The 18,880-nt window shown below is 43.7% G+C and overlaps 1 protein-coding gene and 1 non-coding gene across 3 annotated transcripts in view; one reads left to right on the forward strand and one right to left on the reverse strand.

Moving 5' to 3' along the window:
- The window catches only part of LOC126091972 (inactive dipeptidyl peptidase 10-like), a 1,178,675-nt gene that overhangs the window by 913,091 nt on the left and 246,704 nt on the right, over positions 1-18,880 (reverse strand). The gene's annotated exons all lie outside the window — the stretch shown is intronic.
- On the forward strand, positions 2,325-2,397 carry Trnat-ugu (transfer RNA threonine (anticodon UGU)). The gene has a single exon. It is a non-coding gene; the product is annotated as a tRNA-Thr (tRNA).

Here is an 18,880-nt window from a genome sequence, read left to right on the forward strand (position 1 = left end):
GCAGAGTAAAAATCTCATTCTGGAAACATACCCCAGGCTCTGGCTAAGCCATGTCTCCACAATAACCTTTCTTGCAGGAGTGCTAGATCTGCAAGGTTCGCAGAAGAGCTTCTGTGAAGTCTGGAAGTATGATTCAAGGAAATTGTAGATCTGAAGCTGTGAGGGCGGGTCGTGAGTCGTGCTTGGGTAGCTCAGTCAGTACATCACTTGCTCACACCCCTAAGGCAAAGTCCCGAGCTCGAGTCTCGGTCTGGAACAAAGTTTTAATCTGCCAGGAAGTTTCAATGTTCTGATGTAGTTGACATCAGCAAATCCCTTTCCTTTCCTTTCTCCCTCTCCCCCTCTACCTTCAGTTTACACATAAAATGTATCACAGTTGCAGATTGCCGGCCGTAGTGGCCTAGCGATTCCAGGGGCTACAGTCTGGAACCGCGCGACCGCTATGGTCGCAGTTTCGAATCCTGCCTCGGGCATGGATGTGTGTGATGTCCTTAGGTTAGTTAGGTTTAAGTAGTTCTAAGTTCTAGGGGACTGATGACTCAGAAGCTAAGTACCATAGTCCTCAGAGCCATTTGAACCAATAGTTGTAGATTCCGTGTGGTGTATCTTCTTTCGGAAGTATGCAAATAATAGACAACATATGTTCATATAAATAACGAACTGATAGTTGCTTTAAACTCCAAGACATACGAGGGCCTGTTCCAGAAGACTACGCACGTGACTGTTCTTGCAGATTGCCGAGTCTTGAACGCCTTCTTTGTTAGAGGATTTGCATGTTGCCACTCCATGGACTGTCTTTTGGATTCTGGTTAGCTGTAAGAACACTACGTCTCATCTTCGGTGACGACAGTATTCAGAAACTTCAGTCTCATACTGCTCAAGCAAGTCCCGATAATTTTACATTCCATGATTGGTCTCGTTTTGTGTAAGCATCAACGAGGCCCATGTCGCACAACCTTTTCCATAACAGAGACTGCGTAACACCTTGTTTAAGGTATTACATCCATCATTCATCATCAGCCGACGATCAAGGATGACATGATCGATAAGCTGTTCGTCTTTAAGGATGGTAGCTGAAGAGAGTCGACCAGGACGTGTCTTCAAGCGCACATCGTTTCCACCACTTCTGAAATGCAGCGCCCAACGCCGTGTCTTACTAAAATGTGCTGCATCATCTCATCGATTTCAATTGACATAATTTGTTCAGCAGTACGGAATCTGACGCATTCCTCTTTCGTGGACATCTCGGTGTCAGGTGCCACTTTGGACAGCTTCCCCGATGCTGCTGTTTGCCGAAGAACAACAAAAGCAACAGGACATTTTTACAATTCAGATATACTTTCCAGCAACCCCTTATATGATATACCACTTACTTTCAGATTATGTTTGTCCCTAAAGTGGACTGTGTTTCATTTTGATTTTGACTTAATCTTATTCACAACACTTGGCAGTATGAATAAGTGAGCTGCTTTTCATCCTCAGAATAAGTACTTGTGACAGGAATACCCATCAACAAGAAGTTCCCGACGAGTTGAGCATGCTTTGTAAAATGGCACTAAAATACTGTTGTTCTCCGATTCCTATTCAGTTGCTGCTGCAGACATTATTTGTGAAGAGGAATGGCGAATAAAATTCTGTGATGTAAATCCTTTAACATTGATACACCCGAAAATCTGATGCACAATTAAACTAAAACGAGAAAACCCGTATTTGGAATTCAGGAAACTGAGGAAGAGGAAAGTTATAAAGTAGAGAAAAAAAAGAAGAAGAGGAAAAGCAGTTCAGCCACTACCTCAGTGGAAAACAGAAACAAGAAAGAAGGATCAGCTGCAGTGAACCTGCTTATTCAAGTCTGACAAATTCAAAGTGTTCTTTCTCTTAACTTCAGTAATAAAAGTGTTCCAGTAAGTTTCATAATCCTTAAATACAACTATATTCGCTTTCTTTTTCGTTTCAGTATACCCTTTGCAAGACACAAAAGAATTTAAGATTTTAGCTGTCAGTGCGCATTAATTTATATTAATGGGGTATGATGAAAATTTGTGCCAGACCAGTATTCGAGCTCAGGTCTGTTGCTTACTAATGAGAAGCGCTGACCACTACGCCATGTATGATTGAGGAGATGACGGCCAATGATTCCCTCCCTGCGACCGTAGTAGCCGCGTGGTTCCGGACTGAAGCACCTAGTACCGAGTCATCCACCGCGCGGCAGTAATGACGCTAATGAGCAGAGGCACGACATAAGTAGCTTGTGGTGTTAGTTGAGAATTTGAGTTTGATGGCAAGCGTAGCAGGGTAGTCTGTGCAGTTATTGTGACCATTGTGTCTGGATGGCGTAGTGGTCAGCGCATTTGCCTTGTAAGCAGAAAACCCAGGTTCGAATCCTAGTCTGGCACAAATTTTCAATTTTCCCCTTTGATGTAAGTCAATGTCCACTAGCAGTTAATGTCCTTAATTCTTTTATGTCTTGATTTGTAGTAGCTGCAGGATCAAAATGATGGTCTGTTCTTTCGGATATGACAAAGATCAGACATCCCATTCATAACTTTTGTAATTTTTAAAATTTATAATGTTTCTTAGTAACGTCTTACCTTGATAAATAAGAGTAATGAAACAATACTCAGAAATATTATGCAATTTTCAGTGCAATGGGAGGTTTCTATTATGTTCCTCAACTGAAATAATGCAATATTTAACTTTTACCCATGAGTTATTATGTCTTGTGAACAAACTAATGTTTGTCTATGACACACTGCTCGCAGAAATGTATAGAGGGTGGACCAATGATCGTGACGGGCCAAATATCTCACGAAATAAGCGCGAAACGAAAAAATTACAAAGAACGAAACTTGTCTAGCTTGAAGGGGGAAACCACATGGCGCTATAGTTGGCACTCTACATGGCGCTGCCATAGGTCAAACGGATATCAGCTGGGTTTTCTCAAATAGGAACCCCCATTTTTTATTACATATTTGTGTAGTACGTAAAGAAATATGAATGCTTTAGTTGGACCACTTTTTTCGCTTTGTGATAGATGGCGCTGAAATAGTCATTAACATATGGTTCTCAATTTTAGACGAACAGTTGGTAACAGGTAGGTTTTTCAAATTAAAATACAGAACGTAGGTACGTTTGAACATTTTATTTCGGTTGTTCCAGTGTGATACATGTACCTTTGTAAACTTATCATTTCTGAGAACGCATGCTGTTACAGCGTGATTACGTGTAAATACCACATTAATGCAATAAATGCTCAAAATGATGTCCGTCAACCTCAATGCATTTGGCAATACCTGTAACGACATTCCTCTCAACAGCGAGTAGTTCGCCTTCCGTAATGTTAGCATATGCATTGACAATGCGCTGACGCATGTTGTCAGGCGTTGTCGGTGGATCACGTTAGCAAATACCCTTCAACTTTCCGCACAAAAAGAAATCCGAGGACGTCAGATCCGATGAACGTGCGGGCCATTGTATGGTGTTTCGACAACCAATCCACCTGTCATGAAACATGCTACTCAATACTGCTTCAACTGCACGCGAGCTATGTGCCGGACATCCATCATGTTGGAAGTACATCGCCATTCTGTCATGCAGTGAAACATCTTGTAGTAACGTTGGTAGAACATTACGTAGGAAATCAGCATACATTGCACCATTTAGATTGCCATCGATAAAATGGGGGACAATTATCCTTCCTCCCATAATTCCGCACCATACATTAACCCACCAAGGTCGCTGATGTTCCGCTTGTCGCAGTCATCGTGGGTTTTCCGTTGCCCAGTAGTGTATCTTATGACGGTTTACGTTACCACTGTTGGTGAATGACGCTTCGTCGCTAAATAGAACGCGTGCAAAAAATCTGCCATCGTCCCGTAATTTCTCTTGTGCCCAGTGGCAGAACTGTACACGACGTTCAAAGTCGTCGCCACGCAATTCCTGGTGCATAGAAATATGGTACGGGTGCAATCGATGTTGATGTAGCATTCTCAACACCGAGGTTTTTGAGTTTACCGATTCTCGCGCAGACTGTCTGCTACTGACCTGCGGATTAGCCGCGACAGCAGCTAAAACACCTACTTGGGCATCATCATTTGTTGCAGGTCGTGGTTGACGTTTCATATGTGACTGAACACTTCCTGTTTCCTGAAACTATCCGGCGAACGGTCCGGACATTTGGATGATGTCGTCTAGGATACCGAGCAGCATACACAGCACACTCCCGTTGGGCATTTTGATCACAATAGCCATACATCACCACGATGTCGACCTTTTCCGTAACTGGTAAACGGCCCATTTTAACACAGGCAATGTATGAACAAGCAAATACCGTCCGCACTGGCGGAATGTTACGTGATACCACGTACTTATACGTTTCTGAGTTTTACAGCGCCATCTATCACAAAGCGGAAAAAGTGGTCCAACTAAAACATTCATATTTCTTTACGTACTACACGAATATGTAATAAAAAAAATGGGGGTTCCTGTTTAAAAAAACGCAGTTGATATCCGTTTGACCTATGGCAGCGTGATAGAGCGGGCCAACTATAGCGCCATGTGGTTTCCCCGTTCAAGCTAGACGAGTTTCGTTCTTTGTAGTTTTTTCGTTTGAAGCTTATTTCGTGAGATATTTGGCCCAGTCACGATCAATGGACCATCCTGTATATGTATAAAAATGATTCAGGAATTTTTAGGGACGTCAATCAATATATGAATAACTGTTTATTGTTTAAATTTGGCTTGTGGTCTCTAGAAGGTAATCTGACTCTAACACTCAAAGTCAACACTAAACAATAGGAGTTATTTGTTTCGTAATGACTGTCACAGTTGTTACGAAACACACTAGCTCCAGCTTCAGTTCTTGAAATGCATCTTCGCTAGTTTTCGCTGTCGTTGCGCCATCCAGCACTCAAATGCTGTTAAGGTGTGCATTACTCAAAGAGCGGGCCACGCGGTGCCTTGTGTAACACCCCGCTGCTGTGTGTGGGTGTGTGTGGAGGTGGGGCCGCTGAGGCTCTCACGGCGCCATTAGAGGCTCCTCGCCGGCACTCTGCCAAGGCCGCGGCCCCACACGAGACAAGGCGCGCCTCCCCTCCGTGCACGCCAAGCCACACTGAAGGAGCCGCCTGCGAGCACTCGCTAGGCAGCGCCGCAACACGCCATCTGCATCACAATATGCCCGTCTTCCACCAGTATCTCCTAGGCCTACGGCGAAGGGAACAAACTATCATTGCCTGGCACTGCCTCTTTGCACAGGGGTTTCGCTGAAGAAATTAGTTGAGTTAGTTTCCTTTCGTTGTGTTCCCCAGCCTCGTGAATACTTGTAAAGTAAAAAACCATCTCTTCCTCTACCTAAGCTGCTATAGTCTTGGGTAAGCATGCCTGCTAATTTGTTACAGGAAGCCAGTTCCGGGGTTTTGACACTTTTCAAGTGGTACTTCCCTTGTTTTCTTCTCAAATCACAACGATGAGTCCTATACATGTCACTGCTACGACGTATTAGTATTATATCATATTAGTAGACTTTTTCCTGCTGCTTCTTCTATGTATGTTCTTGACAAGTATATTCAACACACCTGCGTCTTCCCTCTCTATGTCTGCCTCTTTCTCTATCTGTCTATCCACCTCATCCTCCCATCACTATTTCCTCCTCCACAATCCCTCTGTTTCTTCATCTCCTCCTCCCATCCCTCTCCAACCACTTCCTCCACCGCCTACCTTTGACCGTATCTTCTTTGCTTCATCCTCTGATATATCGTGCTCCCCTCTCTCTTTCCATTTCTGCATCCCCTCCTTTTTTTTCTAATCTGTACATTAGCTTTCAATCCCTTCCACCTTCCTCATACGTTTTCCTCTCTGCCCCTCTCTTTGTCCATCTCTTCCCCTCCACCACTCTGTCCGTCCACTCCATTATCCATCTCAACCTGTCACTAGACATAATCATCAGCACATGTAGCCCTTGGAATATAGTTAAATGAAGTAGGCCAATACCTCTCCCGCAACACATCTCTTGTACAGGGCAATCTACCTATCAGGGGACTAAAATCATTTATTTGGCCCTGAAGCACATGACATCATGCAAAGCTGGTCGATAGAACAGAACATGCTTGTCATGCACCATAGTCTACTTGTCGGGGCTCATAAAACCATTTCTCACTATAAGCGAGGAGTTGAAAAAACACGTTTTTGGTGGTATCTCCGCTCCTATTGGAGACAAGAAGTTGTAAACAGCACTGTGCTGCTACACTCGAGGCCTGTTGTTTCTGTGTCTAATTTGGTTGAAATCGGTCTAGGGATTTGGGAGGAGATCCCCAAGATACACCCATACACTCTGCTTTGACATATTATCAATTAATAAAGTAGTAAGTCAATCAGTTGCTGAAATTTATTTATTTTTACACTGACATTAATTTGACGTTAGTCTTTTTGATTCCATAGCTTTTTTGTTCTGGCGTAACCACAAGCGCCAGAAGGAAGGTGAAGAATGCAAGAGAAGAGAAGGCAGTGAAACGACGTCGACCGATGGTGCGCTGATTAGGACCGCAGAACGACAGGAGCGGCCTCTACCAGAGGAGAATATACTTTAAGAGCCGCTCCTGCCAGCCTCGGCCGCTCAGTATCGGGACAGCATATGGACAGGCCTAGCAGAGAACGCTACGATAGCAGTTATTAGTGATCCACAAATTGTGTGTCAAATTTGCATAACACTGTATATAGCGAAGGACTGCGATTTATGTTGCATGCCGCCTATCGCTTGCGACACCGTTGTAGTATTCTTAATATTCTTGTTTCTAATAAAAACTATTAATGTGATTTTGACTGACTTGTTGTATAGCATTCCGAGAATGCAGCATCCTACAGTCAAGCTATACGAGACGAGTGGGCCAGACTCCACAGTTTTAATCTTTGTAGTTCTGATGGATATTTTATTTACATTGCCTGTATGTGACTTGGCCACCTCAGCTTGTGATGGATGTAACACGTTTTACGTGATGTAATCCAAGTAACTCGTTTTTCTGAAGAACGGTATCGAAAGATGGGTCAGGTCTATAAATAAATAAACTCCAGCAACTGATTGGCTGTCTTATTTCATTAACTGGAAACTTACTCGCAGTTGCTGGTAACAGTCACGTTCCAGGATGTGACGCTGGACTATGTTAGCCTCATAACATTTCTGGACACCGGAAATCTGCTGTGTAGGAGTCAGCAAGGGTTCCGAAAACAACGAATTTGTGAAAACCCAGCTCGCTCTGTTTGTTCAAGAGATCCAGAAAGCACTACACCGGTGGTTATAATTAAACGTTCTCTACTTGAGAAGGCCTCATGAAAAATGACTGATCGTAGAACAGTGAAACTTCGCGGTAACGTTTGTAAGGACTTGTGGATGAGAAATAACGAATAAACGATTGAAAGAAACACATAATAATTTTCACACGGTAGAGTAACATTTGTTAATTGTGTACATTGTTTATATTCCAGGTTACAAATGTCAGGCGGCAAAAGTTGGTGAGTAATATGAAGTTTGTACAAATACTATTTCACAGTTGTTCGCTTCACTTTTCGATCGATGGAGCATGTAAGATTCAGCTGTCGCGAGGCAGTTCCCGCATTGCTTAAGATCGCACACTGCATCCAGCATTCTCAGCCATGACAACGGTGGCTTCGTCAATAATGTGTGGCCTAATTGCCCGTCGGACTCTTCCAGGAGTAATTCCCAAATCGCCAGTTAATTCGAACTTCCGAATCATGTTCTTCAACCACGGTGCGGTAAGAGGATCCCGGACCCCTCCGTATTCTTTCAGTATGTCGATATTCGCCCATAGCAGCAACACTTTTGGTGCTGTTTCGACAAAACAATTATACAAGTAAGGTCCTTCTCACTTTGCCCAGCCCCAAGCTGATAGTCTGCAGCTGTAAAACACACTGATATTTGTCTTTCAATCCCACGTCACCTTACCACTAACGGCAAATCGCGACGCTAACACTCCTAACGACCCAAATCTCGCAGCGCACACTATGAACACGATCCTTTTAAAGCTAGGTACCCATACGGTAAACAATTTTCTGTCTACACTGGCTCAAGACAGAAACTTTAATTATAAACGTCCTGTTTAGAGCCGTCCAGGCAGATGGCGCGTTCCTTGACTTCCGGAGGTCGTTCAGCACCGTTCCACACTGCCACAACAATCAAATTACGAGCATACGGAATATCAGACCAATGTGTAACTGAACTGAAGAGTTTTAGCGGACAGAAGTCTTCAGACATTCCAAGAATGTGTTATAGGACCGTTACGTTTCACAATATACACAAATGACCGAGTAGATAACGTTGAAAGTTCTACGAGGCTTTTCGTGGATGATACCGATGCACACAGAGAAGCCGCAGCACTAGAAAAATTGTAGCGAAATGGAGGGAGAACTCCAAAGGATTTACGGTAACGTCTCCTATTTTTTTATAAGTACGTAGACCTCTTTATTTCTGCAATGGTTTATAACAGTATACAGCTTGAACATTTAGCTATTTTTCGACATAATCACCGTTTCTGTCGATGCATCTTTGTAGACGCTGTGGCTGTTTTTGTACGCCCATGTCATACCTCCTCGCCGCCTTGCTGTTCAGAAACTTATGAACCTCTTCTTTCACCTCGTCATCGGAGCTGAATCACTGGGACCACAATTAAAGCTGACAGGTACTGTGAGATTCTGAAAAAACTCAAACGGGCAATTCAGAACCGGAGAAGAGGAATGTTGAGCAAGGGTGTACACATTCTCCATGACAACGCTCGCCCAGACATCGCTCGGCAAACCGTTGCTCTCCTTTAACAGTTTCAGTGGAACATAATCACCCACCCACCCTATAGTCCTGACTTGGCGTGCAGTGGCTACCACCTGTTCCCTAGGTTAAAAGAACATTTGGCCGGAAAGCGATTCAGCTCCGACGACGAGGTGAAAGAAGAGGTTCATAACTTTCTGAACAGCATGGTGACGAGATGGTATGACATGGGCATACAGAAACTGCCACAGCGCCTACAAACATGCGTCGACAGAAATGGTGATTATGCCGAAAAATAGCTAAATGTTCAAGCTGTAAACTTATGTAGACAATTGTAGAAATAAACAGGTCTATGTACGTATAAAAAGCAGGAGACCTTAGTTTTGAGATTACCCTAGTACGTTCGAAGCCATCTGAAGTGGAACGACTCCACAAAACTAACTGCGGATAGAGCAGATGCCAGACAGATTGAGGGGAAAACATCTGAGGAAATTACACTAGCTGGACCAATACTTGAATACTGCTCGACAATTCTGGATCCATTCCAGAAAGAATTGATGAGGGGAATGGAGGCGATAAAAAAAAGGTAGCTACTCTAGTGGTAGATGCTACAAGAGAGGCATTTTGCATCACGAGACCGTACGTTGCTAAAACAGTCATCCAGTTTATTTCTTCCTCCTATGTGTATCTCGTGAAAACACCATCAAGATAAGATTAGAAAGATTCGCCCTACATGGAGGCTTACCAGCACTCGTTCTTCCTGCAAACCATATGCCACTGCAACAAGAAAAAGGGCAGTGACAGTGTTTCACAATGTACCCTTTGCCAGGCACGGTAAGGTAGCTGGTGGAGTATAGATCTGGACGTAGATGTAGTCAACGGCGTTGACAAACAGTGAAATTGCTGAAAGTAAGCAAGGTTCCAGGGCCCCATGGGATCCATGTCATCTTCTGTACAGAAATTGCGGCCGAGATAGATTCCATTTTAATTAAAAGGAAAAAGATTGCACCCAGTAGCTGGAGAAAGATCAACCCACACCTCTCCGTTGGTGAAGAATGCCAGTATGGATTCCGAAAACATGGCTCATTGGAGACCCAACTTCAGCTTTTCTCGCACGACATCCTGACAGCCACGGATCAAGGACAGGCATTTGAGTTTGTACCACACCAACATTGATGAAAAAAAGTACGTTTATACGGGGTACCAAACAAAATTTATGAATGCAATAAGGATTTATTGGTAAGAAGGATGCGAGTCATCGATAGATGTATGGTAAATTCAGGAGTGTTCTAGGTACTCGTGTCGCCAGGGTGGTTGTTCGTGTTGTGTATTAAAGAACTTACAGACAGTAATAAAAGCAACCTTGAAATAGGTCTGCTTTTTCGCTTCATAATTACGAGGGAGGGAGAAAGGAATCAACGGAAATATTACCTCGAATGGAGAACCCCTCAAAGTGGTAGAAAGTTTCACTTATTTAGGGAGTGAAATATCTAGGGATGGAAGAATAACTAACGAAATTAATAGGAGGTTACAGAAGGGAGGCAATTTCTACCAAACAATAAAACATCTGATTTGGAACAATGAAGTTTCAGAAAGAGCAAAACTCCTTATGTATAAGAATTATTGCATCCCTATTGTCACCTATGGTGGAGAAACGTGGACAATGACAGAAAGGGACTGGAGCAGACTGCAAGCAGGGGAAATGAAATTTCTCAGAGCAGTTAAGGGAAAAACAAGAATGGACAGAGTAAGGAATGTAGAGATTAGAAAGGACCTCAAACAAAAAAGGATGAGAGAAGAAATTGAAAGAAAGAGATTAAGATGGTATGGGCATTTTAAGAGGATGCATGGGCAAAGACTCCCCAAAATTATGGAAGAACTAAAGATGGATGGGAAAAGACCTAGAAGGCGCCGAAGAACACGGTGGAAAATGGGAGTGAGAATATCTGTTGAAAGGAGAGGTGTGACCTGGCAGCAAGAGGAGGAAGAAAAGTGGTGGGAGGACCGAGACAAATGGAGAGGACTCGTCAGCACCCAGACCCAGCAGTAGCTGGAGCGGGACTCGGATATAGACAGAATTACGAGGGTTGGAACTTTAATAGTGGCAACTATTTATTTACCGCTCGTACAAAATAGATACCTGTTTCAAAGTTTTACCGACCTTCAGAGTAGTCACCAGCATTGTGTATAACCCGATGCTTGAGCATTGTCCTGCAAAATGATGGTCAGGTCCTGCAGAAAGTGTCATCACTTCTGTCACTTGTGTTCCAAATATGAGGTGAAGACACTTTCCGCAGGACCTGACCATCATTTTGCAGGGCAATGCTCAAGCACGTACAGTGCAAGCTGTTACTGATTTGTTTGACTGATGGGGCTGTTAAGTGCTATACCACCCACTATACTCCCCTGACTTAAGCCGTCGTGAGTTCAACTCGATTTCTAAACTGAAGAAAAACTTCACGGCATTCGCTTCAGAACTATTATAAATTCGCCGGGCAATAGACGGCGCCGCTCGAACTGCCAACACAACTGGCACTGCTGAGAGTATCCTACGACTTCCACATCGCTGGCAACGGGTTATAAATAAATAGCTGCCAATATTAAAGTTCCAACCCTTATATATATATATATACTCTCCTGGAAATGGAAAAAAGAACACATTGACACCGGTGTGTCAGACCCACCATACTTGCTCCGGACACTGCGAGAGGGCTGTACAAGCAATGATCACACGCACGGCACAGCGGACACACCAGGAACCGCAGTGTTAGCCGTCGAATGGCGCTAGCTGCGCAGCATTTGTGCACCGCCGCCGTCAGTGTCAGCCAGTTTGCCGTGGCATACGGAGCTCCATCGCAGTCTTTAACACTGGTAGCATGCCGCGACAGCGTGGACGTCAACCGTATGTGCAGTTGACGGACTTTGAGCGAGGGCGTATAGTGGGCATGCGGGAGGCCGGGTGGACGTACCGCCGAATTGCTCAACACGTGGGGCGCGAGGTCTCCACAGTACATCGATGTTGTCGCCAGTGGTCGGCGGAAGGTGCACGTGCCCGTCGACCTGGGACCGGACCGCAGCGACGCACGGATGCACGCCAAGACCGTAGGATCCTACGCAGTGCCGTAGGGGACCGCACCGCCACTTCCCAGCAAATTAGGGACACTGTTGCTCCTAGGGTATCGGCGAGGACCATTCGCAACCGTCTCCATGAAGCTGGGCTACGGTCCCGCACACCGTTAGGCCGTCTTCCGCTCACGCCCCAACATCGTGCAGCCCGCCTCCAGTGGTGTCACGACAGGCGTGAATGGAGGGACGAATGGAGACGTGTCGTCTTCAGCGATGAGAGTCGCTTCTGCCTTGGTGCCAGTGATGGTCGTATGCGTGTTTGGCGCCGTGCAGGTGAGCGCCACAATCAGGACTGCATACGACCGAGGCACACAGGGCCAACACCCGGCATCATGGTGTGGGGAGCGATCTCCTACACTGGCCGTACACCACTGGTGATCGTCGAGGGGACACTGAATAGTGCACGGTACATCCAAACCGTCATCGAACCCATCGTTCTACCATTCCTAGACCGGCAAGGGAACTTGCTGTTCCAACAGGACAATGCACGTCCGCATGTATCCCGTGCCACCCAACGTGCTCTAGAAGGTGTAAGTCAACTATCCTGGCCAGCAAGATCTCCGGATCTGTCCCCCATTGAGCATGTTTGGGACTGGATGAAGCGTCGTCTCACGCGGTCTGCACGTCCAGCACGAACGCTGGTCCAACTGAGGCGCCAGGTGGTAATGGCATGGCAAGCCGTTCCACAGGACTACATCCAGCATCTCTACGATCGTCTCCATGGGAGAATAGCAGCCTGCATTGCTGCGAAAGGTGGATATACACTGTACTAGTGCCGACATTGTGCATGCTCTGTTGCCTGTGTCTATGTGCCTGTGGTTCTGTCAGTGTGATCATGTGATGTATCTGACCCCAGGAATGTGTCAATAAAGTTTCCCCTTCCTGGGACAATGAATTCACGGTGTTCTTATTTCAATTTCCAGGAGTGTGTATTTATAGGGCTATTACATATGATTGAAGCGATTTCATAAATTCACTGTAGCACCATTCCTTGACATATGGTCACGACACACTACAGATACGTAGAAAAACTCAAAGTTTTGTTCGGCTGAAGCCGCACTTCAGGTTTCTGCCGCCAGAGCGCTCGAGAGCGCAGTGAGACAAAATGACGACAGGAGCCGAGAAAGCGTATGTCGTGCTTGAAATGCACTCACATCAGTCATAACAGTGCAACGACCCTTCAGGACGAAGTTCAACAAAGATCCACCAACTGCTAACTCCATTCGGCGATGGTATGCGCAGTTTAAAGCTTCTGGATGCCTCTGTAGGGGGAAATCAACGGGTCGGCCTGCAGTGAGCGAAGAAACGGTTGAACGCGTGCGGGCAAGTTTCACGCGTAGCTCGCGGAAGTCGACGAATAAAGCATGCAGGGGCTAAACGTACCACAGCCGACGGTTTGGAAAATCTTACGGAAAAGGCTAAATCAGAAGCCTTACCGTTTACAATTGCTACAAGCCCTGACACCCGATGACAAAGTCAAACGCTTTGAATTTTCGGCGCGGTTGCAACAGCTCATGGAAGAGGATGCGTTCAGTGCGAAACTTGTTTTCAGTGATGAAGCAACATTTTTTCTTAGTGGTGAAGTGAACAGACACAATGTGCGAATCTGGGCGGTAGAGAATCCTCACGCATTCGTGCAGCAAATTCGCAATTCACCAAAAGTTATCGAGTTTTGTGCAATCTCACGGTTTAAAGTTTACGGCCCCTTTTTCTTCTGCGAAAAAAACGTTACAGGAGACGTTTATCTGGACATGCTGGAAAATTGGCTCATGCCACAACTGGAGACCGACAGCGCCGACTTCATCTTTCAACAGGATGGTGCTCCACCGCACTTCCATCATGATGTTCGGCATTTCTTAAACAGGAGATTGGAAAACCGATGGATCGGTCGTGGTGGAGATCATGATCAGCAATTCATGTCATAGCCTCCACGCTCTCCCGACTTAACCCCATGCGATTTATTTCTGTGGGGTTATGTTAAAGATTCAGTGTTTAAACCTCCTCTGCCAAGAAACGTGCCAGAACTGCGAGCTCGCATCAACGATGCTTTCGAACTCATTGATGGGGACATGCTGCGCCGAGTGTGGGAGGAACTTGATTATCGGCTTGATGTCTGCCGAATCACTAAAGGGGCACATATCGAACATTTGTGAATGCCTAAAAAATTTTTTTGAGTTTTTGTATGTGTGTGCAAAGCATTGTGAAAATATCTCAAATAATAAAGTTATTGTACAGCTGTGAAATCGCTTCAATCATTTGTAATAACCCAGTATATATATATATATATATATATATATATATATATATATATATATATTTTCTTTGTGCAAACATATACCTTTTGAAATGGAACAATGTCTATTGACATTACCAAACCAAAAGTATGGTACATTACAATGTCAGAAGCGCTTGTTGCAGGATTCTAGTGCGAGTCTAGACGAGATATTGTTACTTAAAGGGTTCCCTTCACCAGACACGGTAAGGTGGCTAGTGGAGTGTAGATGTAGAAGTAGATGTAGTCAGTGGCGTTGACAAACAGCGAAATTGCTTAAAGTAAGCTAGGTGCCATTCAACCAGTGTATTTGCTAGGTATGATGTTATTTTGCGTACAGTGTGCTTATATGTTACTGGAGTAAATTACAACTTGCTAGGTAGTTAGTGTGTGACAGTTCAAGCAGTAGGCAGTGAGTGGACGATAGGATTTACCAATGCAGAAAAAGCGGACATGCTCATGGAATATGGAAAATGTAGTAAGAATGCAGTTCGTTCTTGTAGGGTGTATGCGGCAAGATATCCCAATAGATGTCGACCATCTCAACAATTATTTATCAGCCTGTTCAAGCAGTTGCGTGAAAATGGTAGAGTAACACATAGATAACGTAACAGAAGGAAACAATGACAACAGAATGGTAAGAAATTAATCTCATTGCTGCTGTTGCAGTTGATCTGCATGTTAGCTCTCGCGCAAATCGCACTCGGAAGTGCCACGAGTTGGGCTAGCGCGCAAGCGTTCTCCATCGACATAGATCCCATCCCTGTCACAACTCTCTCCATCAACAGCTGCAGGGAAACGATTAAAAGAATATCTTGTTTAGTGATGAAGCCACATCCGCCGATAATGGACAGGTAAACAGCCCAAATATGCACTATTGGTTTACTGACAATTCCAGTTGACTTCATCATGTGGAACATCAGTATCCATGGAGTGGAAAGGTGTGGTGTAGGTAGTGAACCATCAGGTCGTAGGCCCGTTTTTCGTAGTACACAAGTTTCGCAGCCTCCTAATAGATGATAGAAGACGTCCCTCTGGAACCTGTGGTACCACCATGATGATTGTGCAGCCCATAGTGCACGAAGTTCTGCAGCATGTCTTCACGTGTTGTTTGCAGATCGTTGAACTGGACGCCGAGGACCTTTACCTTGGCCGCTGAAGCATTAGCAACTGTGCAGTAGTTGTTGCATACCAGACTGGAAGCGGGTGTGTCGCCGCTGCCAGTAGTCATTTTGGTCACAGCCTGTGATGGTCAACTGTCTCGCTGCTCGTCAGAATCCATACAACTAGCTTATGCACTTGCGTTATTCTTTAGAGAGTGCTATCACAGCTATTAAGCAAGTGTCGGTATGGGAACTTTTGAAAATACGATATCTCGTAAATGACTCGCACTAGAATCCTGCAGCCAGCAGCACTGACATTATAATTTACCCTGTTTTTAGTTTGTTAATGTCAATAGGCATTTTACCTTTTAAAAAGCTTATGTTTGCACAAAAAATGCTCTTTCCAATTATTACTAATGTCTGTTAATTGGCTAACAATACGAACATAATCGTTTTCCGATAGTACCTGGATAGTTTTGTTTAATATATGTACTCAGGATTCTCGTACGTAAGACTAAACCAATTATTTGTCCCTGGACATGTTCATTTTCGTAGTGGACCGGATAGTATTGGTTAATGACATTCCATGCCCACTTATTTGTCGTGCAAGAGTCGTTTGTTGAATACGGTAAAATTCTAAGAAGTTTTCTGTTAACATAAATGCTTTCTCCCTAAATTTCCTTTCTTTTCCTTTGCCATGTGTTTAAATATGGTAGCACTCTTCAGCAAGGGACGCTATGCTCACATCAGCCGTTTAACTGTTCCATCCCTTAAAATGTTTCGCTCATTGGCAGAGCTGTTGGTTTTTAACAGTAAGTCATTTATAGCCGTAAAACGTAAGTCGCCGTGGCGACAAGCAGCAACGTAATACGAGAGCTATTCGAAAAGTAAGGAACGATCGGTCGCGAAATGGAAACCACAGTGAAAATCATAACTTTTTTTATTTGCAACGGTTAGCTACACTTTCCAGCAACTTCTCTACACAGTCGCCGCTCAGACATAGACATCTGTTGTAGCGTTGTACCAATTTTTCCAATTCACTCGTTATAGAAGACAGCCGCCAGTGCTTTTCGACAATTTTCTATTCTGCACTGCAGCTCGTTGTCTGTGTCAAAATATTGTTTTCATAGCCAGCGGTTCCATTGAGCAGAGATGAACCTCAGTGGTAGCCAATTACTGCTGTATTGTGGGTGATCAGGCACTTCCCATCGAAAACGCTGCAGGAGCATCTTCATTGCCCCTGCAGAGTGCGGCTGAGAATTGGCGTGTACAACAAACTGAATGACAGCTATGTTATGTGGATTGCATAGCTTCAGGCGAAATAATCCGCCAGGCACTCATACTTGGCGGGAGACGCTAATTTCTAGCCATCTTTACGTCCTCACTGTGAGCTCATAACTGAAAAGAGCGACTTCATGCTACCGACAGACTTACTAGACACAGTGCCCAACGCATCTGTGCAAAGCTTCATCAGATTTTCACTGTATTTTCCATTTCGCAACCGAATGTTCCATACTTTCCAACTAGCTCTCCTATTACAAAAACAAACAGTGTAAGTGATGGTTAGCGTGTTTCTGATATACCATGTAATGGAGGAAGCACAATACTTGTAAGCAGAAAAAAAATGCGATCTCTAACGTTAGCATGTAAAAAGCAATCTAAGATTCATTTATTCGATTTTCCAGCTGCAGTATAGCATCAAAAAGGCAACTGGAGTGCAAGAGAGGCAGAAAATCTCACATACCACCACCACAGAAAATATTTATATAAACAAACGCACTTGAAAATCGGAATAAATTCTGGAAACGCGTTGTGCTAAGCACCAAAAACAAAAACAAAAAAAAAGGGTAACGTGCAGTTTTTCATTCTTTAAGTTATATAGACTCTTCGCTTCATATGTACCTCTGCCTTCTTTATGGTGTACAAACTTGGCGGGAAGCTGTAGTGTGTGGTAGTCAAGTCGTTTTGTGTTGCTGTAGAAAGCATTACAACATGTATAAAGTTTTAAAAGAGAAACGTTTAAAAGTTCAGATACTTTACTTTATTGCATAATCTGAGAATTGCCAGATTTTCGCAATCATGTCATTAGTTAATTTTTTGTGAACCAGGAAAGGCTACCGAGGCTATTGTGCCCTAAAGAAGGCAAAAAACAATTAGCGAAGTAAAAACAATATTTTTGTATGTGGATATGCCCTTCGATGTAGCTCACTTCAGAATAATGACACATTCAGTCTAAGGACAAGTCATTGAATATGTAGCACGTAGGAGGCATTTTATAGTTTGTTTTTACGTAGTAATTTCCTAAGGTGAGTTAAGTTCTGAGAATGACATTTCTTGTAATAAAACCGAGTAGTCAGTTGCATGAAACATAACTTTTTTGTGGAAGTTCCTGTTACTCCTGCTGGTTTTGTTAAACTGTGGAATTGGCTCTTCTTTTTGCTTGAATCAAGTATTTTATCATGCCTGCATAAGATGAGTTGGTCCGTACGTAAATGACTGATCCATGAGACAAGTATAACACAATAAGATTGATACAGGACCGGAAGTAGCTATTCGTGATAAACTAATAAACCTAATGGAGGAAAAACATTTTTTATTCACTAAAAATTAGTTGAGGTATTTTTTGTGTGCATTTCATTTGAACTCCGTAAACCACCATATGGTGAATGGTACATGACACGAACAATAATACCCATCAATGAAATTACACGACCTTCCATAAACATTGTCCCAGAAGTTTTCTAAAACAAAGTAAATTTTAATGACAAGTGATCCAGCATACAACAATAACAAAAACATTTATTAAGAACTACAGGATACACGGAGATTCATTTTATCAAAAAACAAAGAAAACAGTTAAAGCAGTTGTACGAGAGCGAAAAGTTAATAAGGGTAAGAAAGCGGCATGAAATCAGTTAAAACAGATGACAAATTTGGGAACCGATGCCATATAGTAATTGGGATTATTGTTTAGATAAAAGAGAAGAATTACTTGGTGCAACTGCTGGAAGTTCTATCTTCTCCAACAGAAGACGTGAGATCTTTTCAGTAGAGAAGTTAAAGCCATAAGAACTGCTATCCATCAATTTTCTCGTCGTCAGAACTATTTCGCTCAATCTGGTGCTCTTTCACATTTGGCCGCCAACAGTTTCGGCTATACATTCATCTTCGAGGTGAAGTCGTGGATACACATTTCGTCTGCAGTCACATAAAGCTTTCTGCTGGCCTTTCCAATACGGTCCAACTTTTCCAGACGCAACAACGAAATTATCACCAAGGAACGTCTTTGGTGTGTATCCTTCATATCTACACCCTTGCTGTGGGTATTAAGTGCCCGTTCGAATGAAATGTCAACCATCTACACAGTCTCAGGAATTTAACAGCGATCGTCTTCCATCAAGATGCTATGAACATTATCGGAAAAGTTTTCACAAGATAATTCAACCTACATCTGATCTGTGACATATTCGAAACATTCATGTGACCGATTTGCTACCTCCACAGCGCTGGATGTTGAGGAAGTCAGCTGTTAAATATTTTGTAATGGAGAACAAAGAATATAGTATTACCACTTCTCTTCCATTCAGCCGTGTGTACAGTTTTAAT

The sequence above is a fragment of the Schistocerca cancellata genome, chromosome 7, assembly GCF_023864275.1.
Source record: "Schistocerca cancellata isolate TAMUIC-IGC-003103 chromosome 7, iqSchCanc2.1, whole genome shotgun sequence".
Classification (NCBI taxonomy): Eukaryota; Metazoa; Arthropoda; class Insecta; order Orthoptera; family Acrididae; genus Schistocerca; species Schistocerca cancellata.